Source organism: Halichoeres trimaculatus, unplaced genomic scaffold, assembly GCF_033239565.1.
Source record: "Halichoeres trimaculatus isolate MK-OKI-2021-1 unplaced genomic scaffold, fHalTri1.1 fHalTri1_scaffold_9, whole genome shotgun sequence".
NCBI lineage: Eukaryota > Metazoa > Chordata > Actinopteri > Labriformes > Labridae > Halichoeres > Halichoeres trimaculatus.
In genome coordinates this window covers 18,074,166-18,099,125 of record NW_027437188.1, presented here as the reverse complement: position 1 = coordinate 18,099,125, position 24,960 = coordinate 18,074,166, and the positions used below count along the sequence as shown (strand labels likewise).

The 24,960-nt window shown below is 40.2% G+C and overlaps 1 long non-coding RNA gene across 2 annotated transcripts; it reads left to right on the top strand.

Annotated features, from left to right (window-relative positions):
- Window positions 1–326: 326 nt before the first annotated feature.
- Window positions 327–24,960, top strand: LOC141798434 (uncharacterized). 2 transcript variants are annotated; one of them, XR_012599156.1, is made up of 5 exons: window positions 327–496; window positions 23,460–23,494; window positions 23,753–23,809; window positions 24,659–24,724; window positions 24,805–24,960. It is a non-coding gene; the product is annotated as an uncharacterized LOC141798434 (long non-coding RNA). The 2 variants fall into 2 exon arrangements; XR_012599157.1 differs by having other exon boundaries at window positions 24,783–24,960.

Genomic DNA, 24,960 nt, shown 5'->3' with positions numbered 1-24,960 from the left:
ATAGGGTGCCCACCAAGCAGCAAGCTCTGTCTGTGAGGAATCTAGATAAATCAAAAGTATTTTTCTTTTCTTTTCTTAAATAACTAAGCAGTTTAGAAGATATCAAGATCACAAGTTTGCCCAATCAGAAGCACAGCTCACTTGACTAGACAGTGTAGTGCAGTGTTTTTCCACTCACCTTTCCTCTGCTGCTCTACCTGTGGGACACGCCCTCCTAATCAGACAGCTCAGTGCACCTGAGCACCCAGCTGCAGCCCATCTGCAATCAGGCCTGCATTTAAATCTCCCCTGTTCTCCAGTTCTTTGGCAGATTGTTTTTAGCTTCATGCAAGACTTTCCAGCACTTTTCATGTTGTGGTTTCCCGGTTTTGATCTTCTGCCTGCCTTTGACCTGCCTTCTGCCCTTGCCCTGTTTGGACTATTTTGCCTTTCTGGACTGATACCTGGTTTTGATCCTGCTGCCTGGATGACTACGCTCTTTGTCTATCCCCTCACGGTACTGTTGCTTGCTTTTAAACTTTTGTTATTGAAGTTTCTTCCATAAAAAGACTTCCCTGCAGTTTGTGTGTTGCATATGGGTCCAAACACTTTCCGTTACAGGTGTCCACCTGTTTGTAAGCCATGCCCCTACATGGGGAAAATGTGTAAGTATAATAACTTTGAAAACAAGTTATTTAGAAAATCCCCCAATATACAGTGTGTGTAGAAAGAAAAATCAAACACTTATACCAAAACATTTTTTTGGGGCTACTCTTTCTCCATAAAAGAAGTGGAAAGACACCTTTTTGTCTGTGCTTTCTGTTGCTGTCTGCAAATTTTACTCCTTGTAATGCGCTGATTAATTTTATCGAGACTGTCAAAGGTTTTATACTGCATCTTGTTTACCTGGATATTCAAACTGTTTTGTGAAATTTATTGACATATGAAGTGTTTTATTGAAGAAACCTTTGTGTAGTTGAAACTCTGCAGTTCGTAAACTGGTCATTTACATTTTCATTCATGTGATTTGCCAATGAGCTTCACTTGTTTTTTCAAGCCTGCATATAGAAAGTTAAATAATTGTGATTTTGATAGGTGAACTGAGGACTAGAGATGTAAAAACAGAATTTCTCACACACAGTGCTTTCTTGTATCTGTATGCAATCCTTTTACAGTGACCTATCAGCTGGGTAGCATGTTTTAAGTGATGACCTGAGCCCTGACTCACTGCACTGTTGAAGGATGTCCTGTTAAATTCAAACAGTTTTGCTTTTACACTAAATGTATGCCAGGAGGTGCAAAATGTTATAATTTATGTGTTTTATACTTTCTAACCCATCTGTGTATCTTTATTTAAACTCACAATGCTGCCTTTGGCTATGTGATATTTCAGTGGGTGTGTATGCTGCTGTTAATGTGTTTGTGTGCACATCTGTGAGATTACGTCAGCTGAGGACTGATCAGAGAGCTTTTGTTCAGAGAATTAGCAGACCAGCTCCACAGAAAATGGGCCTCATGTGATAAGACACTCTTTATCTGCTTAATGAAACATCTGGCCTCAAAATCTGTTATTTCATAGCTAAATTAATAATTAGAGTTGGCTGAATTCTGCGTTTATTCTTATTATTTTAGGCTCCAAATCATTAAATAATTTTACAAATGTGCTCTTCCTCAATTTTCCTTTGGTAAAGTGGTCAGAACACTTTGGTTGAAGACAGCCTCAGAAAATGTGTGAGCAGAGTATTCAAATTGATTCCAGAAAGGACATTTGTTGTGGATCATTGAGTTTCCCTCTTCCTGGCTCCTCATAATTGATGCGGCACTAGAAAGACAGGCTGTTATAAGTCTGGTGGAAAGCCATAGTTCACACCCATCAATGTAACCGCTTCAATTATGGCTGCAATGCTCTCATCTGCACCCTTTGTTTGAATCCTGTCCTGCCCCATTAGGCATTACATGCATGATATTATATTAAAAAAGGTCAAGCATCACAGCTGCTTGTGATCATATTACCCTTTCTGCTTGAGAAGTTGTGAAATCCCCCGAACGTCATCTGACTGTCAGTGTTAAAATGGCTATAGAGTGTTAAAAGAAGGATGTAACAACTCCTGACAGTTGCTTCAAGTTTACTCAAGTAACACCATTATTAAATACAATATTCATCATGTCATCATTATCTTTCACGTATGGTTTGGTTTTATTTAAATCAGTCATCATGTAAGATGTGATGTGCAGTGAGCGAGTTATTATACGGGGAAAAAACTCTAACAGGGTTGATGAAAGGCTAATCTTACATCAGCCCTCTTACAGCCCACATGGTATAAATCACTCGCTATTACCCAGCGTCCCCTTAGAGAATCATCAATACCGTCTTCAAATATTATTTGTCTTTTCTTGTTATTGATTAAAAACTGATTTCACTCTTCTGCCAAAGAAAGATGCCTTGGACTTTGGCAGAGTCTGTTATGTGACCACTGTTAAAATTCCTTATATTCATTTAACTTTGTGGTTATAAAGGTATAATCACATTTAAACAAAGTCGTGTATCATGGATTTTGTTAAGTTTGCACCTCTTCACATCAGTCTTGTCTTTGTTTAGTTTCATTTTGTAGACACGTCTTTCCTATCGTTTTAGGTCACATCACTTCCCACCCTGGTGTTTTTACCCTCTTTGTGATTTTCATCTCTGCTCTTCATTGTTTCCACCTGTGTCTCTTTTGTTTGAAAGTCTGCTTCTTCCTCTTGTCGTGTGCCAGATCATCTTGTTCATTCCTGTGGTAACGTTGCTGCCTTCTTTGTTGTCCAAGCCTTGTGCTCCATTTGTTTTGCTTTTGGTTTACCAGTATCTTACTGTGTTTTTTGGTTGTTAATTTGCTTTTCTTGTTTATACCAGCTTAGCTGTGGCTTTCCAATGATTTTGCCAGTGTCGCTGTGATTTTTTATTACCGTGTTATTTCGCGTCCAGCACACTGGATGTGATTTTGTTTTGAATTTTGCCTCTTTTTCTACTCAAGATAATAAAAAGCCTCTTTGCATCTTTTTGACCAGTCCTTGCCAGGCAACGTTTTTTTTTGTTGTTGTTGTTTTTTTGTTTTTTGTTTTCTGTTTTATTGTTTCATTCAGTTCTGGATCCCAAACTTAATCTTGTTCTTCATCCCAGAAATAAGCGATTTAAGTGTGAAATAACTGACCAATCACAATTTAATATCAAAGACTTACAAGAAATCAAACTTAAGCCACGTTTTTTTCTTAAGGTGCAAGGTAGGAGAATATGCCAGTCTAGTTTTGCAGTCTCGGTATAAAGAAAGACTGCTTCTTGGTGTGATCTGCTAACCACCGGCTCTGAGGAGCTTGACAGCTCACTACACTTGCGTTCTATCAAATTGTCGGCACTTCATCTGCCATCAGCATATCGATATATGATATGAAACGTTCATAGCATTACATCCACTTCCTCTTTTACATGCCCCTTCTTATTTTCACGTCTCTTTTCCATTTTTCTTTAACATAAGTTGGCATTTGATCACAACAGTGCTCTCCCTGCTCTGTGATCCGTGCTATGCTGCAGGCTTAACAAAAATAGGGCTTTTGTATTTGTCTGTCATGTCTGAAATGTGCTTGAGACATTTAACTTTACTGCCTGGAGTGGGACTATTTGCAGCTGTACCCTCTGGGTAGATTTCATATGATACTGTGATGCAGAATAGTACAGGCTTAGTGGAATTTCTTTGGAAGACTTCTTTTTTTCCAGATTGACAGCGTCTACTGAAATAAAATGCATTTAATGATGTACTGGAGTTAGAGATTTTGACTGTCATAAACCACTGATAACAAATGGAGAACCATTTCAATGGTTCAATGATAACAGAGAAGTTAGGTTAATTTGGTTTGGTGTCAACAAAGGAAAGTATTTGGTCATCCTGACGGGGAAACTGTATGCTTGTACTCTGATTTGCTTCCTTGAAAATTAACTTAATAGGTAACTACAGTTTAAGGTATCCTCAAGGTATAACACAGCTTCAATGTTTTATATTTGCATGTTAAAATAAGTTGCATCTTAAGTTATACAACTTTTTAATTTATGATTTTGATGTCATAAAGGGTTCGACAATTTTGGTGTAGCTTTATCAGTAGTGTTTGGTATGTTTTTCTAAGCAGCTATACTTATAGGTAATGGTGGTGACTGCACTAGATGTAAGATCGGGCCTTAAAAATCCAGCCCGACCTGACCCAGGCCCGCGGTATTAAAGCCCGACCCGGTCCGAGCCTGATCAATTAACTTGATTTGCAGGCCCGAGCCCGGAACAAACCCGAAATTTTTTATCGCAAGTTTTCTTAATATTAAAATAATCAACATATTTTTATGCTCATTATAAATGCATTTACACTGTGGAATAATGCTGGAAAAGTTTGTTAAAGATATTTCTGTGTGTGATATTGTGCTCACATGGACGCGCCTCTCTGACAAGGAGAGGAACAGCAGCAGGAGCAGGTCTCTGGGCTTCATTAGATCACAAGGAAAGGCATCTGAGATAAAGCCTCCAGAGCGCAGCAGGTTCACTATAGTCTTCGTTACGAAAGGGGGAAACAAACAGACTTTAAAAATCCTCCGCTGGAGACTGTGCGCACGGATGAATCCATTCATACATGTTTCTGGACCAGCTACTGTTTGCAGAAGTCAGACCTGCTGAGGTAGGTGGTCCAGGGCGGTCATCTCAGTGTAAAGTGCGTATTGTGCGGGTTTTCAGTCTCTGGTCTCGTCCTCTTGAACATCTGGCATTGAGCGCTGCGTAAAGCGTGCACGTGCTGCTCCTTTTAGTAGTTAAATAGCAATTACCATACAGCACCTTCTCAGTTTTATCCCAATAATTTATTTTATAACGAGTATTCTTTTAGGTTAATATCCATACATTGTTTTAACATACGATACATAATATATAAATATATAATTATTTTAAAAAAATAGTGAGAGAGAAGGCCAGCCCGACCCGCTCCAACCCGACCCTAAGTTAATTATGATAATTCATTTAAGTGACAGACCTTTAATTTGTGCCGACTTCTGGGTAAAATATGTTGACAGTTTTATGCCTCCTTCTATATCTTTTGTAAGTTAAGTGGTCCCACAGATGTATAGGAATTCACCAACTTGAATGAAATAAAGGTATTATAATGTGACTAATATTTAAAATTTGTACTGTATTTGTTGTCACTGCCCTTTATGGTAAAGTTCTCTGGGCAGTGGCTTAAGGGGAACATTTTAGACATTATTAAGTTCTCAGAGCACCCAATATCAGGGCTTCAGGATTAGAAAACACTGTTTTACAGGCCACAGAGAGTGATCAAACCAGAAGATGAGGAGCTCCACTCCCTGAAATACCTCCTGCCTTTGGCACTCAAAACCCTTTCACTTACAGGAGATTTTCTGCTTTAAAATACTGCTCCTATTTCATTTTTAAGATGACATTCCTCTTCAGTTTTGTTGTAAAAGGAGAGATAAGTATTTTTTCTAGCTTGAGTTAAACCCTTTGAACCTTTGAAACGTCTGCAGTAAAAGCAACAAGCAATAGAAAGTAAGTTGAGTGCAGAGTTGTCTCTCATGGATCCCACAGTCCTGGTCCCCTCTGAGCCCTTTGACATCCAGGGCTGCATCTGTAGAAACGCAGCGTCATCTCTGCACCACCAAAATGGACGCTGAGATAAAATATCTAGCAGAGATCAAAGCCAGGTCCTGTCATCTCTGCTCTCTGAAAGGTCACATCAGACATCAGTACATAACAGCTGTCGGAGGGTATAAAAGGGAGTTAGATTAGGAAACGGAGATATGAAGAGATTGTGGAGAGAGTGTAGTAGTGAAAAAAAGAGAAGGATGGGTGTTACAAAGGAGATTCAGGGAGGCAAGAGGAGGAAGTGTGGAGGGTACAGTTTTCCTGACAGTTACTACGACAGCACAAGAATTATGATCGGACTCTGAGTTTTCATGTTTGAGGTGTCAGACAAGGAATTTAAAAAAAAAAGGAAAAAAAAGACCATCTGCATTTCACCCAAGTGCTGTCAGAGACTCCTGTCTTCCTCGGCTCTTAGCCTGACTTCTGACCAGATTAACTCCTGCCAAGTAACAGAGGAGCAGACTGCCAAGTGGGGCCAAAAACACCCCACTCCATGAAGAAATATGTTAATTGCTTCTTAAAAGACGGCCAAAAACACTTTTATTTTACCAAGCTGTGGACAACAAAATCTTTAACAAATCATTTAATGTCTCTTAAAAGTCTGAAGGCCATGTTTTTTACAGCTTGCAGATGGCAGAGTGTCTGGAAAAATGTAGACCACATAAAAAGAAAGGGACTGGAGTCTCATCCAGCTGCCTTGCTAAGTCTGTGGACACATCAGCACTGGATACAATCTCTGCTTGTCAGATCTGACATGCGTGAAAAACTTAGTGCCAGGTCGGGCAGACATTGGCCAGTTATTTCCCCTGATAACTTAGTATGGTACTTGTCATTCAGCCTGGCTTTATGACATCTTACTGAATTTTGGGCTCATTGCAGAGAATATGTAATACTATAAGCAACAAGAAAACACCTCAGCTAGTTGTATAAAGGACAAAAAAATGCGTCTGAAACATCTGTTTGAACAAGCGGTAGGTTGAAGTTTCTAACAGCTTTAACATTTTGCTTGGTAATATTGTATTGACCTATGGCAAACAAGCCATCTCAAGTCATCTCTGTCAGCTTTTCCCTGATTGAAGGGTTACCACAGCAGATCACTTGTTTCTGGTTTGGGTTCCACGTGTTGATTCCCAGTTTTCCCAGATGCCCTTCCTGACACAACTCCCCACAATTTCATGTGGATTAGTGCAGTGACGATTGCTCTAAGACTGCAAGGGAAGCTCAGCTTCCCCTAAAATGTCCCCAATGGACTAGAATTCCTTCATCTTTTGTTCAGAATCAGCTACCTATCACAGGTAACTAGCTTGACCTCCTTCTCTTTTGTCCCCGCAGCATCTCAGCGCTTTAACACAGTCAGACGCTGAGCATCTTCTGACTTCAGCGGGAAAGCTTAGAATGGGTTGTTCCACTGTGGAAACTGGACGGTCATTGGATGAACGCTGGGCTGTGTCCCACCCATCAGACACTCAGTGTCTCTGGGGGTCTATGAGACAGTGGGCTGGCCTGGACGCTTGGCTTCTGTATGATGATTGGATGATCTGTCTGAGACAGTGGTAGCAGCACCTGTAAGAAGGAAGAAAAAACTTTCAGCTCTTGGGGAGCTCTTCGAGGATGAAGACCAAGCAGTGCTTCTACTGACTGAGGCAGACATCAGTGCACCTTCGTTGGCTGAAAAGGCCAAAAACAAACTGCAGATCTACCAGAGCATTCCAGCAATCCTCTGCTCAGTGCATCCACTCTCATGGTGGTGGCAGAAGAGAGATCAAATGCCTTTGCTGGCCAGCTTGGCCAAAAAATATCTATGCGTTCAAGCGTCCTCCACTCCATCAGAACGAGTTTTCTCCACAGCAGGGGATGCAGTCAGTGTGGAGCGGGCTCGACTCTTGCCCGAGAAAGTTGACATGTTAGTGTTCTTGAAAAAGAATTGCACAGAGAATGAAGAAAAACAGTGGATGTAGTTCACTGTAGATGATTCACTTTCATTTTAAAATAGGGGTAGATAGAGTGAGTTCTAATTTGTGCATTCTGAGGAAAAAAACCCAATGCATAGGTGCTGTTTATTTAAGTTGTAGTTATTTTTTAGTGAAGGATTTTGATGTAACAGAAATTTGTGACACAACTACGATGTTGCAGTACAAACAGTTGAATGTTGTTTTGATATATTTGTTAACGTTTGTATATTAACAAATGAATATGTTAAATAGAAACATTTTGAGAATTTGTTATTGAAAAAAACATTTATTATCGGAGAAACACACAAAAGTACCGAGAACTGGTACCGTTGAGAACCGGTATTGAAAAAGCTTTAAGAGAAGGTAGAAGGCTAATTTCAGCAACACTCTGATTACTAAAGGAGCTATTTGGAATCTGCTTTGTCTTCCTTTGGCCTACATGTCAATAATGGATGGTTTTTAATAGCACAGTAAGAGGACTTATGCCAGACTCCTCATTAAAAACTGACAGCCTCAAAGATTGTTCAGCTGTTGGTGGTTCAGTCATATGACAGATGTTTCCTGTTTTTACATCATTTTAGTAGTACAGGAAAAATAAATTAAATGCCTTCATTCACAGCTAGATATCCAAACAGGAGAAATAAGAAATGATAGGTCAACCTAGGATGGCACAGAGCTGAGAGGTATCTTTTAATTCAGCTTATAGCTGAGGATTTAAATAGAAGTAAGACAACTGCAGACACTGACATGCTGCTGAGGCAAATACTTCTGATCTGTACGATAAAGCTGTGAGTTCACTAAAAGTCTTCTCGCACTAACGTTCACACTCACTGCAGCCTAATTGGCCAGTTTTCTGGTCTATTCAGTTAATGGATTCTTTTCTCTGCTAATTTTAATAAGAGCATGTCTCATTGCAAAGAGGAAAAAAAGACAAGACGTGACAAGTTGAAGAAGAGTGTTAGGAGGGATTAAATATAAGTGCTGTCAATGCAGAGGAATTTCTTGCTGTGGGTTATAAGCTGTCATCATCTTGATTGTTCTATGTCTTCTTACTCGTTTACTTTTCTGGGACATTTTGAGACTGTCACATGTGGATCCTAAAGAAATGTAATACTTGTCTCTCATGTTTTAATATTTCACTCAAGGATGAAAAAGCTCTGGAGATGCTAGATGTGTGTCTGATGGTAACCAAAGTTATGTCACAGGATTTCTGAATGGCACTCTATATTCTGAGGTCAAGATCCCCAGACCTTTGACTGTCCTTCCTCCTTTCATTACTTCATGTAAATGTAAACTGTATCTTGAAAAAAGTAAGAGTGGCTCATGTGTAAGTGCTTGTCCAGTGGTCTTAGTGGGGCTGTGAAGATCATGTAGTTTTTCACATAAGTAGCTTGTATTCTATGCCGTATTGTCAGAGACTTAAATCTCACCAGACTACAGTCCTTTCCCTGAAAGAGGGGATATTGTGTATTTTTAAAGCCTTTATGCTGTCCCTCTGGTACCCTCAGTGTTAGAAAACTATAAACTAGGTTCGTTAGTCAGAAGTTTTCATTCTTGGAGAGGAACTGAAGGAATGTTGTAAAGCAAAGTGTGGGGGTGCACAAACTTGAATTCTTGAAACAAACTGAGAGATGTATGTCTCATAATGACGCCAAGAGTTTTATTATTCATAAAGTAGCAGAGCATAGGAGTTTATAGGTCGAGCCCTGCCACGGTGTCACAACTCTTGGTCATGTGTTCTGTGTTGCGTACCTTCGCTTTTCTCCTATGTCTTCTGAGCATGTGCGTGGGTGTATGTGTGTGTGATACAGGTGGAGAAGAGTGATTGGCTGCAGGAAGCGAACAGGGATTTGGTCCCAAGGTTCTGATTGGAAGAGCTGCGGAAATTACCCCTACTTAAGCAGCACTTGGCTGTAGCCCCGCCCCTCTCTCCAGCACCTCTGCTGCTCTAAACAAAATCCACCCGTCTATGCTTCGATATTATCTATGGTAGAACTTGTGCCTCAGTACAGCAGTGTTATTAAGTTTGTTACTTAGTTTTTGTGTTAGTTCATAGGTGAGAAAACCTGTCTTTTGTTCGCATGGTTTTTGTTTGGATAGGTAAGTTAAGGGAGCATAGAGTTCGTGTTTGTTATTTTAGGCATGGCACTCAATAAAAGAAAATAAACAGATTCTTATTTTCCTCATAATCTTGTTTCATTTGCCTTTGTTGGGAGTGGGAGAGTAGAAAGGGCTGAACATGCTGTGCTCTCTTTTCCCCTGGACTGGGGACATAACAACAGTCCTGGGAACCAGTATAAGGGAGAGACAGGTTTAACCACCTTGGATGAAGATAGCAAGGCTGTTCAACTCTACATTAGAGAGCACTTCTGTGGGTTTGGGGCTCAATGTCTGGTGTTTCAGAAAATCCTTGTTTCAGTTTTGGTCTGACACCTTGTTTGAAATGTTGCCTCTTTAAGGGAGAGACCCACTTACTTCTGATTGGCTATCCCTCTCTAATAGGAAGGCCTTAGTGTTTGAAGCCCCACCCTTGCAATGTGTCACAAACCAGTCAGTAGATCCTTGTACAATGACCTTATCATTTCAGAAGTCTTGTGAAGATTTTGTTAAGATTTTGTGAAGATCTTGTTGAGATTTTAAGCCATTTGTTTTTAGTACGTACCATTCTGATTGGTGGACAGTCAGATTGTGGGTGTTCTCATATGAAAATGGAGCCATTTAAAAATCTGCACACATTTAGCATTGACATCCAACATTGTTACTTTATATCCATGTTTGAAATATTGGAAAGCGTAAAAACCCCTCTTTAAAAACAATATTCATGCAACAAAGCCATAAATAGGATAAACAGGATTAGTTGTACTCCTGTTTCAGTGCCACACCTGAAGGATAAGTATGGCATTAAAATCCAGAAGGGGAAGTTCCAGGCAGAGCTGTGAGAGGACTGAGCCAACGAGAGGAGCAAGGAAAAAAATAGACCAGAGAAGAGTTTCAGCCTTGAGACAAGAGCAGCAGGGGATTCTGGCAGCTAAAAGAGAAGTGTCCAACAAAATAAGCTGCTAGCCTGGGAGACTTGACTGTCTGCTGGTTACTTCACACTCCACCTGCGTGTGCTGATTTTTTGACACCTTCTGTCACGACGACTGCTGGTGCAGTCCAGAGCGAGAGAAGGCTGCATTTTTGAGGAGAGCTGCTAGCCAAAAGCCTTGACCTACCAACCTGTCATATAAAACATGGGCTCCTTTCCACATGAGAGCAAATTCTCAATGATTTATCTTCTTGATCTGTGTGCTGACACAGGAGTTAGTGCAGACCTGTGTAAGACCCAGGGTTCATCATAGTTGGTATCTTCCAGCTTTTTGCATCATGCCTGATTGCTCAGCAGATAGGGATTTCATAACCAAAACGCCTGTTAGAAAAGAAGTGCTAAATAATGACTGATGTTGCAGATAGAAATACATGTTGAAAAATAAAAAATGTATCTATTTTTCCCACTTACAGGATATCAAATGATGTAACATTGACTTTAACAACAAGTGTGTAGATAGCCCTACATGTCTGAAAAGAGGGCTACATTTGGTTTCTCTCTATTTGTAGCAGTATGTTATTGACAAATCTTGATTGATCAAATCAATAATGAAGTAAAAAATGTAAAACTGACATTAAGTTTGTTGGATTTTAGTGTTAGAACCAGGTGTGGCTGAATTACAAGTTCTTGTGATACTAAAATGTGACAAGCTTTCTGCTCAATGTGAGAAGCCATCTCATTAAACCAGTATGTAACATCATTTTTTGACCACTTTTTAACTACAAGCCTGCCACCTCAGCCACATTTCTGCACTTTCCCCTACCCTCATCAGAGTCTGAAGGCATTTTTCTGCGAGGACAGAACCAGGTGAATTCATTATTTTAACAGCAGTTACTGCATCATAGGGATGTGGTGGTGCAGCTGTATTGAAATCACACAGCACTGAACATTTTAATAGTGCATGGGGATAGGACGAATACAGCAGAGTTTAAAGTCACTAAAAAGCGAGACAATAGAAGTGACTTTTTACAGGACTTTTAAAAGAGAGACCTTAGTTTGAATGTCTGACATTCTCAGGCAGATAATTCTACAGCAAAGGTTAAAGGCTAGAAAGGCTAGGTCGCCTCTTATTAGCAGTCTAGATTTAGGAACAATGATGCCCTGCTGGAAGACCTCAGGTAGCTGTCTGGCCTTATAAGAATTTGGCAGTTCACAGATATAGGCTGGAGCATGACTACTTAAAGCTTCACTTCCAAGCGTTTAAAGCCTAGCAGCAGAATTTTAAACTAACTTTATTTGTTGGATGCTGCGCTCGCCTTTGCCACATAAAGTGCATTACATAAGAAAAGTGTGAAATAAATCAATGTGATGATTAAGAAATGACCTGTTGTAAGTCAACTTTCTCAGTACTGCTAGATAGTTTCAGTCACAGGCGACAAAGGAAAGGTTGGAATGAAAATGCCTCCTATGCTGTAGGTCCCTTAACCTGACAGGCACTGAGGCTGGAAGTGAGGTTCTTATTGTGATGGGGGCAGAAGGGTTAATAACTATGACATCAGATCTTTAACAATTCAGCCATAGAAAATATCAGTCTCAATCACAATCACATTGAGTTCTTTGTTTCACTACAATATGGTATAATGGTAGAAACATCAGCGAGGCCAGGTTTTGATGAAGCATAGAGCTGAGTATGGTCTGTGCAGCAGTGGAAGTCTATTTCCTGGATGTGCCCCAAAGGGAACATGTAAACAGTAAATAATAAGGGACCCAAAATAGATCCCTGTGGGACCCCACAGAAGAGAAGAGAACAGCACAGGTGGGAGAGGCATTTCCAAGCATTACAGGAAAAGACCAGTTTGATGTGTAGAAAATTAACCCCTTGCAGCATCAAATCACTAATTCGAGTAGTGCTACTTTATCAAAGGTTGAGACCATAGACTGTATATAGAGTGGACAGCGTGGCTCCACCATTTATCATTGTACGGTTTTGAATCCAAAATACCCCCGTCACAGGCGCAACCATTGGCAGCCAGAGTCTGCGCAGTGGAGACGAGGGGGGATTCTGGGAGAATCTGAGTAGAGCTGGGTGACAAAAATAATATATATTTTTTCTTTTGAGAGTCTAATCACTTCTTGACTCTACCTCTCAACATATTTTACTATCCCTGGAAAAAAAATACATGAGAACGGCAGCTGTCAATCATCGTTAAACATTTCGTAGAGTTTCGTTTTTAACTTCGTATAACTAATGAAAAACTAAACTTTTCAGAAAAAAGAGGACTTGAATACAAGGCAGCCAAATGTTATCTTCAAATCACCACAACAATCAGACGTGAGGAACATTTCTTCAAGGAGTATAAATTTTTTTAAGTTTGAGCATAGCCCATCTGGAATGGCTGGAAAGACAGATTTTTTAACCTATACTGCAGCCAGTCACCAGGGGGAGCAGTTTTGGTGGAGACCTCACTTCAAGCAGAGCAAGTGGATGTCCATTTTTTTTACAGTCTATGGTTGAGACGAGGTTAAGAAGAATTAAAATAAAGTGCAAGCTAAAATCAGCAAACAACTAATCATTGGGAACTATAATGAGATAAGAGACTTTCCGAACCACAGGGCAAGGCAAGAGTAAAAAAAAAAAAAAAAAAAGAAAAAAACAGGAGAGAAAGACCCCAGACAAAAGTTAACAGTTTATGACAGTCAAACTATGTAGACCAGTGTCAGGGACACAACTTTTAAAAATCAGAAAATGAAGTGATCTGGCCTGAGGCTACAAATACTAGAAAGTAGCAGAAATAGTCTGAAATAGCCTCTAGTTTAAAGGGCATATTGTAGCAAGTTTTTTTGTGGGTTAATACTTGAAAGTAAATAATATGGCTACAGAAATAAGCAATTAATTATTGGTCAAGTGTTCATGGATGATTAAATCTAACTGAGAATTTAAGCTTTTGACAACAGACCTGACTTTAACATAAAAGGTTTCTCCCTGTTTGTCTAAGCTGTGGAGGTTGAAGTGTGCAACAAAAGTTTGATCCTACTGAGTGTTTCAGCTGTGATCAACAGACCCAACCAGGATGCATCTACTCAACACAGAAGCAGCTGGACATTAAGGGTTTCTCTCAAGTTCCTCTAAGCATGATTGTAGATGTTTTCAGCAAAAGTAGAATCCTGCTAAAAACTTAAGCTGTGATCAACACAAACATCCGACAAGCTTCTACTTGATTTCTCAGGTACCTGGACATCAAGGGTTGCTCCCAGTCTGCCTTGTCTTGATTGCTAAAGCTCGCAATGAAAGTTGAATCAAACTGAGAACTTGAGCTGTGATCAAGAGGCTCGCCTGACAAACTTCTACTCAATTTCAGAAGGAGCTGGACTTTGAGGGTTTCTCCCAGTCTGTCTCAGCTTGATTGCTGAAGTCTGCATCGAGTTAAATCCTACTGAGAACTTTAGCTGAGAATAACAAACCCTTCCATGAAGCTTCTACAAAGTTTAAGAAGCAGCTAGACATTAAGGGTTTCTCCCAGTCTATCTAAGCCAAATATGCAAGTCTGCAGAAAAATCTGAACCCTGGTCAAAACCTAAGCTTTGATCAACAGACCTGTACATGAAGCCTCAACACGATATCAGGAGCAGCTGGACATTAAGGGTTTCTCCTAGTCTGTCTAAGGCTGATTGTTGATGTCTTCGGCAAAAGCTGACTACTGCTAAAAATCTCAGCTTTGATAAACAGACCTGTCAGAGCAGTTCCAATGTATTTCAGAAGCGGCTGCCAGTTTTGCATTACTCCCTTTTTGTTGAGCTGGCCTATTGATGTCTTCAGCCAAAGTTGATTCCAGCTAAAAACTTAAGCTGTGATCAACTGAACCATCAAAGAAGCTTCTACTTGATTTCTCAGTTACCTGGACATTAGGGGTTGCTCCCAGTCTCTCTCGTCGTGATTGCTGAAGTCTGCAATGAAAGTTGAATCATGTCAAGAACTTGAGCTATGATCAACAGACCAGTCCAGGTAGTTCTTCTCCTTTTCAGAGAGAGCTGGATGTTGAGGGGGGCTTCCAGTTTGTCTGAGCTAAATATGCATGTCTGCAGCAAATTGTTAATCCTGCTTTAGACCTCAGCTTTGATCATCAGACCCGTCCAGGAAGCTTCTTCTCAATTCGCAAGCACCTGGACATTTAGGGTTGCTTCCAGTCTGTCTAAGCTTGATTGTTGAAGTCTGCTTTGATGTTTGAGCTTGACCCTTTATCTGAGGTAAAGGTCACTGTGACATCACAGTGGTTTGGAACTGTTTTGAAGAAGGTTCAAAAAATGCCTCAGATCTTCTCACCATGATCAAAACTAACAGGAAGACAGTGACTGATGCCATGACAGTGCTAGACCCAAAACCTGAGCTAAATATGCAGGTCTGCAGCAAATTGTTAATCCAGCTTTAGACCTCAGCTTTGATCAACAGACCCGTTCAGGAAGCTTCTTCTCAATTCGCAAGCACCTGGACATTTAGGGTTGCTTCCAGTCTTTCTAAGGGTGTTTTCACACCTGATAATGCGCACCCTGGTGCGGCTTGGGATGATAAATTAATACTTTGTCGTCATTTTGCAGTTAGTGCGGTTCCTTTCACATCTGCTTTTTGTCACTAGGAGAGCAAACGCCGCAGCATTTTAAGAGCGTCATGTTTCCATGACGACAACGGCTGGAGCGCGTGCAGCGTACTTTCAGCTGGAAGCTGGAAGCGCCGAGAGAACAGTTTGCTTAAATCAGAGATGATGGAGAGTCAAACAGTCCTACGCCGAGTTTTTATAGTGCTTAAAAATTCATTTCTATATTGTTTGTGTGTATAACCATCTGCAAACTATAGTGTTTGAAAATGAAGAGCAGCTGCGGCTTGAAAAAAGCATACAGATGCACTGGAGACGCCGAATGGAAATATCTGCCCGATTCCGGAGAATGCGAAGATTTATAGAGTAGAATAAAATAGAAAATACTTTTTTTTAATCCCCGAGGGGAAATTCAGAAATAATGATTCTTACCATGTACCATGAGATCTTCATCAGACGCAGATACAGACGACCAACAAGGTAATTAATGCCTGTTATATGATGATGCTATATGATCAGCCATGTTATTTTGACATGAGGAGTCAGGGGAGAGCTCTGCTTTTTAGATGAGTAGCCTATATACGGGTAGTTAAGGATGTTGGAGTGCGCAGCTGTCCTGCATCACAAACAAAACTCCATGGGAGCCCTCTAATGTCAAACTCGCCGAGTTCGCCTGACAGTTGCATTGCACCAGAGTGCGGCTGTTTCACACCACAGCTGGTGCGCACCAGAGTGCGGCCAGAGCCAAACTGAGATCACCTCCTCTGGCCGCACCAGTTTGGTGCGCACCAGAGTCTGATTTTGGTTTCACACCAACCCAAACGGGACCAAATATAGGTCGATCTAAATTTGGGTCGACCTAACACTGTAGGTGTGAAAACACCCTAAGCTTGATTGTTGAAGTCTGCTGTGATGTTTGAGCTTGACCTTTTATCTGAGGTAAAGGTCACTGTGACATCACAGTGGTTTGGAACTGTTTTGAAGGAGGTTCAAAAAATGCCTCAGATCTTCTCGCCATGATCAAAACAAACAGGAAGACAGTGACTAATTCAATGACAGTGCTAGACCCAAAACTTAAGGTCAGCATTCCCTGGTTTCTGACTCACCTCAATTTTAGCCCTTTGTACTTTGTTCATCTGACACTGTGTGTCACATCGTCTGATGTGACTCGGTGTGTTGCCTCATTACTGTGAGTTGCAGGAGCCTCCCACTCCCTCATACTTGTCTGTGTTTGGTAAACCAGACTGGCTGGGACACAGTGAGTCAGTGAAAGTGAAAGAAGCTAATAAGCCAGTTGAGACAGAACAAAGGAAGACGCTTAGTACCAGGGGGTCTGTAGTTGCCTGTATTTGAACTTTTTATGAGTTTCTCAGTTTCGCCATTTCACAATATATTTAGAACTTAACTTAAACCAAACTTAAAATCCAGATGGATTTCTTTACTTTGCAAAGGCAACTTTTCTTTTTAACAGTTACGTTGACACCCAGAATCAACCTCAGAGTAATTCTGTCAAAAGCAAATTCATTACAACATCAGCATCAAACAAAGGATTAGTAAAATCTCTCATAAAGACCTGATAAGACAAAAACTGATAGAAAATATAACTGTGCTGCTATTTCATCTGGCATTAAGGCAAAGGGGTTCCTTACAAAAACTTTATGAAGGTGTTTGACAGGATATGTAATTGAACAACAGCAACAATCAGTCAGTTTGTAAAATACTTACATTAAGAGAAACTTTATTTTTAAGTGCTTTTTATTTGTTGCATCAGATCTTTTTTAAAGGACATGGCTCTAAGGATCACCCAGTTGTTTGGTTGGGGTGATTAATGAGACTGACTAGATTTTTTTTTTAAGCACAAAAATGTCTGCAGCCACTAAGACACCCTCCTCAATTTGTCCGCTGTTGAGCAATATTAACATCTCCTGAAATGATAGCAATATTTCCTCTTCTTGAATGACAATGTTTCCAGTTCAGAGCTTCGTGTCAAAATAAGCAAAAACCTCTTCATTCCCAACTCTATTTATTGAACACTGACATAGAGCTGCACTGTTCGTCTGTTTTTAGATCAGGGCCCTGTTCTACGAAGCAAGTTCAGTCTAGTGAGATAGCCTTGGAGCTACCTCGCTGAACTGAGCGCGGTAGCCGGCGGTCTCGCTACACGGTTTTACGACGCTGGTTATCAACCTCATAAGTGGATCCAGTTTGGTAATGAACGCGTGCACACATATAAGGCGGAGCCCGCTGCATCTGACCAATCACGAACATGGAGCAGTCTGGAGCGTCAGAGCAGGCCGGAGAGAGAAGGAGCGCATACTTCACACAGGAGGAGCAGGAGGTGATCATGAGGAAGTATGACGAGCTGAAACATGTAATTAACGTTAAAAGCAGAACCGTCGCTGCTGCTAAAGCACGGAAGGAGTGCTGGCAGAAAATTGCTGACAGTCTAAATGCGTAAGTGTAGTGGTGTAGTGCAAATAAAATATTTTGTGCCATTATCATCCTGAAATAGCACTGTTCACCATGCACTTTTACTGTAACATGCAACATACCTAATTTATTTCTTAGATGAATTTATTCATTTGTTCATTCCTATAGTGTTTATATTTTTTGTGTGATATGTAGCCCACATGAGCCCTACATGAATTCCTGTCACAATTTTAATATGGGCAATAAAATATTGTCATGGAACAGAAGTGTTGGCATTGAAGATCTTATTACGGCAATGAGAGTTTTTCATTCCCTTTAACTACCTGTAGAAAGTGTCATGTACTACCAACCCCTCCCTGGAAAACCGGTAACTTTCATAAAGGTGGTCATCAGAAAAAGAGAGTGGGTCGGGCTCCGATGTCCACGGGATCCTCTAATAACGGACAAGCCATTTTTTCGTGAGCGCTCATTGGTCAGTGGGCGGTGTTTTAATAGTCCGCGAGTTCGATCTGTAACCTAACCTGCCCCGGAGCAGGTTAGCCGTTCAGCGTACGTTGCCATGGAGACTCGCCTCGCTGAGGAGTGATCCCGTGTCGTAGAACAGGGAATCTGAAACCTATCCTCAAAGCTACCTCGCTAGGCAGTAATCCTGCTTCGTAGAACAGGGTCCTGGTGTCGCAGGGTGCCAGGTTGCCGTTATTATGGATGTCTGAAATGACAATACATATGACACTATTCTTCTTGGCCTTTGCAAATCAACCAGCTGTAATTTCTGTTGTTATTTCAGGTGGCTGAACAAGTTAATTATATGCTGTGCCATGCACACAGAGATTTTGGGCTCTCTTTGCATATTAATTTGTACTGCTTAACATCGCTCTCCCGAAAGCTGAAATGATTGAAAACAACTGTTGACAAGCCATTCCAGGGGACCTGCTCTTGGTTTTCTGTTCAAGACTTTTGACTTTGTTTTTCCTGGCCAGCTTCGGTTGTTTATTCTTCCACTTTAAACTGCCACTGCAAACCAAAACATCTTGATAGCCTCCCAAGGGAAGAAGCTGTTAGTTGAGGGAGCACTCTGGAATATTTGAAACAGACGCTACAATAGCAGGAGCTTGCACTTAAAACCTTCATACCACCATCAGTCATGTTTACTAAATCATAAGAAGGCCAAACTTGTCATGGTGATTAATATTCCATTAAGTGTGCAGCACTACACCAGGGTGTTTGTTTTGGGAGTCTGAATCAGACAAAAACAAATAAAAGAATTAATGAATATATAATTTTAACTCACATCACCTCAAGTGGTGTACCTCTGTTTTACACATTTATGCTTTTACTTTCATTAGGGCGTGATTTTTTAATCATCACTATCAACTTTACATTGGGTTAGAGGAAAATCTATTATTTACCAAAGACTGAAAAAAAATCGAATGAAGGGTTATTTAATGTGGACAATCAAACTGAAACACGGTATGTTGAGAAGACATTGAATCTGATCAGACTGCCTTGTGAAGACATTATTTTCTACCTTGAGTTTCTATATAAGTGAAGCTGATTTATGAGCTGATTTTACCCTTATCGACTCCATGGCCTCATGTAAGTGAGACTAATGCAGGGCTCTCACTACGTTTTACATCAACATATTAATGTCAGTGGAGTGCTCTGTATTCAGGTCATTAATCTGCATTGCTTTGGAAGAGATTGTTCAGGCCTGTACTCCCTGTATTTATAGCATCATTGGTAGGAATAATTGCAATCAAGCTTGCTATAATAAGTCAGGCAGACAAGCACATGCTGTAATTTACTAGCGAGAACAGGGGGAGCAGACACACTGTTTTAAACTCAGATGGTGCTGCTACCACAAAGTGCTTTCACCATTTAACTGTATGAATAATTGTCAATAATGATAGCTGAGGGATAGTCTCAGTGTCTGACTTGTGCTGCCTTCAGTCATTCAGTATGTCTTTATTGTAAATTAATCAATTTTGTGTGATTTCAACTCAGCCAGTGGTTGATAAGTACCTGCAAACATAATGACTTCTGATGACTTACTGCTGTTTCTTGCTATTCAAAGGAAAGTGACCTAGAGGCTTAAAGAGGCTGTTTTATGTCTCACCATATTTTAAATAGACGTATGGTATTATAATGTTGGATGTTCATACTTAGTGTTTCAACCATTGTACCCTGCTGTAGTGTTGTGCTGCAATAATACAGTGTTGTGGAAATCCCTGCAATCCCTATTAACTACTCAAAATGGTCTGATCTAAAAACAGCTCAAGATCTTCAAGAGATTTGGCAAAATGATGAAACCATGGGATAAGGATCCATGAACTGGCCATTAACTGACACTGGACTAGACAGGCGGCCTCAAACTAGAGCCTACCAATTATGCCTGTCACCCATTAATCAACATCGGCCAAAATGTAGCAGATTATAAAAAATTTTGCTCCGTGGACATTCTGTTGCTCCTGTTCCTGTGTGTCTGTGTGTTGGGCTGCACACTGCCCAAGTGCCCGCCCCCTCCGTCCACCATTATTTAATGTAAGACTATAGAACAGCGTTTTAAATGTCGCAAAAGTAGCTTTTTTGTGAGATAAACAGAGATAAATGCTACTGTTAATTCACACGTCCACCATTATCTAATGTAAGACTATAATACGGCGTTTCAACATTGTGTAAGTTGCTCATTGTGTGTTTACAGTTTGACTTTTTTTTCTACTTACTGTGTTTAAAGTTTGACTTATTTATTTATTATTGTGTTTACAGATTGTTCATATTTATCATTGGTTTGCACTACAGTTCTTCTGTTGACAGTTTTTAATTTCAGTTCCTTGTTTCAATTTAACAGTGTTCTGTCTCTGTCTTGAATCTTATGGGTATTATAATAATTTGTGTTCATATACACTATATATCCTGTGCATATCAATTAATTTATTATTATATATATCAGCCGATATATCGGGTACTGGTCGATATATCAGATATCGACTGATATATTGGATATCGGCTTCTCTTTGCCCGCGGTATCAGTATCGACATCGGCCCCAAAAATCCCATATCGGTCGGGCTCTACCTCAAACACCAAGGTCTGCCCATAGCTCTGCCCCTGACAGGCCTGGCCATTCAGAGGAGAAGGGGTCTGTGGAGTGTGGAGCCCTAAAGAGACATCAGCTAAAACAAAGAGTTCTAAAACTAGTTTTCCAAAACACCAGCATCAGAAAAATAGGGATATATATATATATTTTCTAATCTTGGAATCATGCAGAACTACTACTAAGTGGGTATCAGAGGGACAGTATAAAGCTTTATAAATGCACAATACCTCCTCTTTAAAGATGTGCTGCTGGGCGCATTATAAATATATGTATTTATTTTTCTTCATCTTAATTTTATTCTACAAAAGAAATGCAGTCTTAGAGCCTACTGCACGTACAACTTAAAAAAAAAGGAGAGACTGAGGTCGGAAAGAATAGTCTAAAGTCAGCTCACATAAAGACCACAGTGAAAGTACAGAGTGGCTACACTTCGATGGATGCACTGTGTATGAGGCACCAGCCTTTATCTCTTGTGATGTTCAGTGGAAAGATAAGGCAAATGAAGTCAAAGATTGTGTCCTGACTTTCCCATGAGACATGAAAAAGCTCATGTCAGACCATGACCAGTATTTCTTGACTGACACACACTCTATAGGTGATCAGAAAAGAAGTTGAGATAAATTCACCTCTCTATTTGACAGCATCAAAGTTGAATGTTCTCTGGTGTAAATGAGAATTTGTGAATGAAAGTGAACCACTCTTTTTCATCACCCTGTGCTATTTTTCCCCTTTGTTTTTTCTTATTGAAGGTCCCATATTATGCTCCTTTGCTGCAGTTTAATATGGATCATTGATGTCTTCATGAAATGGTAGTAACATGTTTTGGTCCAAAAAGCCAATAAATCATGCACAGCAGCATTGTTTCCAGACTCTCATAGCCCCTCTGTTCAGAATGGTCTGATTCAGTGGGCGTGACCTTTACATGATATCTGCTCCAGTGGACCAATCAGGTCAGACTTGCTCCTGATTGGTCAAAAAAAGGAATCGCTGACGTCGGCAAATCCCCAAAATCCAAACAGCTCGTTTTAGGTCAGGATTTTACATCACAAGCACTACTAAGTACAGGTTTTGTCATTAAATATCACATTTTGTGGACTGGGAAAGACAAAGACCCACAAATTTCACTAAAAGACTTAATAAAGGGATTTTTGCACAATATGGGACCTTTAAGAGGGAATAGGGTGACTTTGTGGATGTGAAATTCAGATGTTGGGTTTTTAAAGCTACACTTACAGGTACGGATACATCAGTGTCATTCTCCTGCTGCGCAGATGTTAAGATATGGTAATGGTTCACTGGATGAGATGAAAAGCCATTTCTCCTCGTTTATTTTGTTTGTTGTTTACTGTTCTGTTTAGAGGAGTTCTGTGTGCATCTATGAGTAGAAGTCAGAAAACCTGACACAAGATGGGACGAAGAGGAGGAAAACATTTTTGAAATGTGTTTTTTTTTTTATTCTCTACTTTAGGCATTCCAGATGCTGTATATTTTCTTTGCAAAACCGCACAGGATAAATCACACACTTGTCATGCATCATGCTTGTTCTGTAGCTGGGTGTCTCAAGGTATCATTGAGCTGAGACTGCGTTAAGTTTCAAAGATGATCATTTGGTTTGCTTTCAGCGAGTCAGAACATACAGTTATTTTTTTAACGTCATGTATTTTGCTGATGGCGTGTTGTGACTGATAGAAGTGTGTTTAGCTCCCAGGGCCACAGCAATCACACATACAGTACAACCCATACTTATCTTCTCCAGCAGTATGGGTGGGTGTGTTCTGCCTGAAGGTAGAAAGCTGACTTTTTATTTTTCGAGTGCCAGCTCAGACACCTGTTTCAGGTCGTATTAATTACCTCAGGACAAAGTAAAACAAAGCTACATGCTTACACAGATACACAGAGAAGGGAGAGGGAGAGAAAGTAGGACCTCTGCTCCCTGCAGTTGTCCAGTCCATGTGTTAATGAGCAGGCTTTCTCCCTGTTAGTCTGTCCCTCACGAGTCTTTTTGGAATCAGCAGGGTCAGCCTCTCGCCCACATACTGTGACAGGGTTGGCGGCCCGTTTCAATTGCATCCTGTGCTCACGACCTCGTCTGGGATGTCCAGATTGTTATCAAACTGTTTGATGCTTATGTCAGAGGCTTTTCTGTGGGGCTGTCAAACGAGCCAAACTGTCACTCAATAAAAGGAAAAGTCTCACACAGTATACTCCTCTCTTTTCACAAGCCTACATTTTCTGACAAGCAGCACTCCAACAAAACATGTTCCTTCTTTTTCTTTTTTAGAACTAATTATCCTCAGGAGGAGAGTAATACTGCAGCTGTAACTGACTCACTAATATGCTCATTAGACTGCTCATCCATAATTCAATTCACTACTTTATATACACGATTTTTAAAAGTACATCCATAGATCTTTTGATGTGCCTGAAACGTGGGTTCAAACACATTTTGCGTTTCTTATGTTTCATATATTATATTTCTATACAATTTTTAATCATTTCTTGTGCACAGAAAAAACAAGCAGCCCAAAAAAGATCCAGCCAGAGATCATTTGTCACTGACACTGCATAGAATAAAGTACGCAAAGATGTCTCATGTAATTGCCTTGACATTTAAGATGGGAACCTTATTATCTAGCCAATCATGTTCAGTAAAGTTCAAGCTATTCTCTTCAGCCAAGTGAAGCTTAAAGTTTACTGTCCTTTTTTTTTTTTTTTAACAGACACTGAGTGCATCCACGGCTGGATTTGAATTAAGGTAAGAGTCAGGTTTGACTCTGTGAGGTTATCCTGATTCGACCTGTGAGTTATTCAGCTTTAAAAGTGCACACAGTTGAGTGATTGCCATGCTGTAACAGCTTCTTTCACTTCTCTATTTTTCAACCTCTTTTTGTTTTGGTCTGAATGAATCTATTTATTAAAAACTTGTTAGGGCCATCATTGTGCATCAATTTATACACTCTGACTCTGTTTATTTACTCACATTCCCATTTCAGCCATCTGTCCTTTCCTTTAGAAGCTGCTCTCCTGTCCAACCGCAGCCCATCTGACTGAATGATTCATCAGATGCCAGGTGAGACAGGTCAGAGGTCTCAGGGTTAAGTGTGGTTATAATATCCTTTCATGGCCGTTTCGCTTCACACCTCCAGGTGATAAGGTCCATCAATATTTAAGACTGGCAGTATGCCCTTTGCACCACCTTTTATTGTAAAGCAATGACAAAGTCTTATTTTACTTTTTTCCCACACAAAGAATCTACAAAAACACTTACTCTGACATTTCTGGATTGTTTTTAAGTTAAATGTTTTGACATCTGTCTGACAGAGATTGAGTGAGCGCAGCAGGAAGCAGGGACAAATGAAAGCAAAAACTGTGAGCGGTCCTGCTGGGTTTATTTTCATGGCAGTGCAAAATAAGTGTATTGCGTGCTGGCTTGAATAAGCTGTGATTGACACATGCTTAGGTAAATACAAGCTTTTAACAGTAATGTATTCTTTTTTTTCTGTCTCGGTGCATTTATTCACTCTGATCTAATGTTTTTGCATAGAGGACAAAAGGATGACATTTCTGCTCTGATTAGGCAAATTCATTCATCTTCACCTTTTCACAAGACCCTAAAATAACTGTGCAACCAAAGTAAAGCTTACAGAAAAATGCTGATTAATTTCCACTGTAAATGTGATAATCTTCAGACCTGTGGTGTGGTTATCAGTGTCCAGAGCAGGTTCAGGATATTTGTGATATTGATTCTGATTTGTTGGTTTTCCTACTGAATACAAACACTGCTATAGCATGATTTAAGGTCAAGGAAAACTACTTTGGAGCAGAGCAGGTTATTGTTGGGCTATTCTCAATTTTGATCAGTGTTCATAAAAACAGGATTTCTAAATTTATTTTTGATTTTACTATCTCATAATAACAGGATTTACGTCATATGTATGCACCTGCAGTTGGGCAACGGAAGCGGCATTTAGCTCCATTCATTCAAGTGAGTTAGCATTCTTTGAACACTAAATTAAAACTGTTGTCTGCATAAAAATGTCCAGTTTGTCCGTGTTTAACTTCCAGGTACAATACTACATCATGAAGTCAGCGCCTATTGTGTTCTGACTGTTACAGAGCAACCGGTGTTTTCGAGACAAGAATGACCGTGCTAACTGCTAACGTTTCATTGATTGCCAGCTGAGGGTCACCAATTAACGGGGACACATTTTACACTGAAGA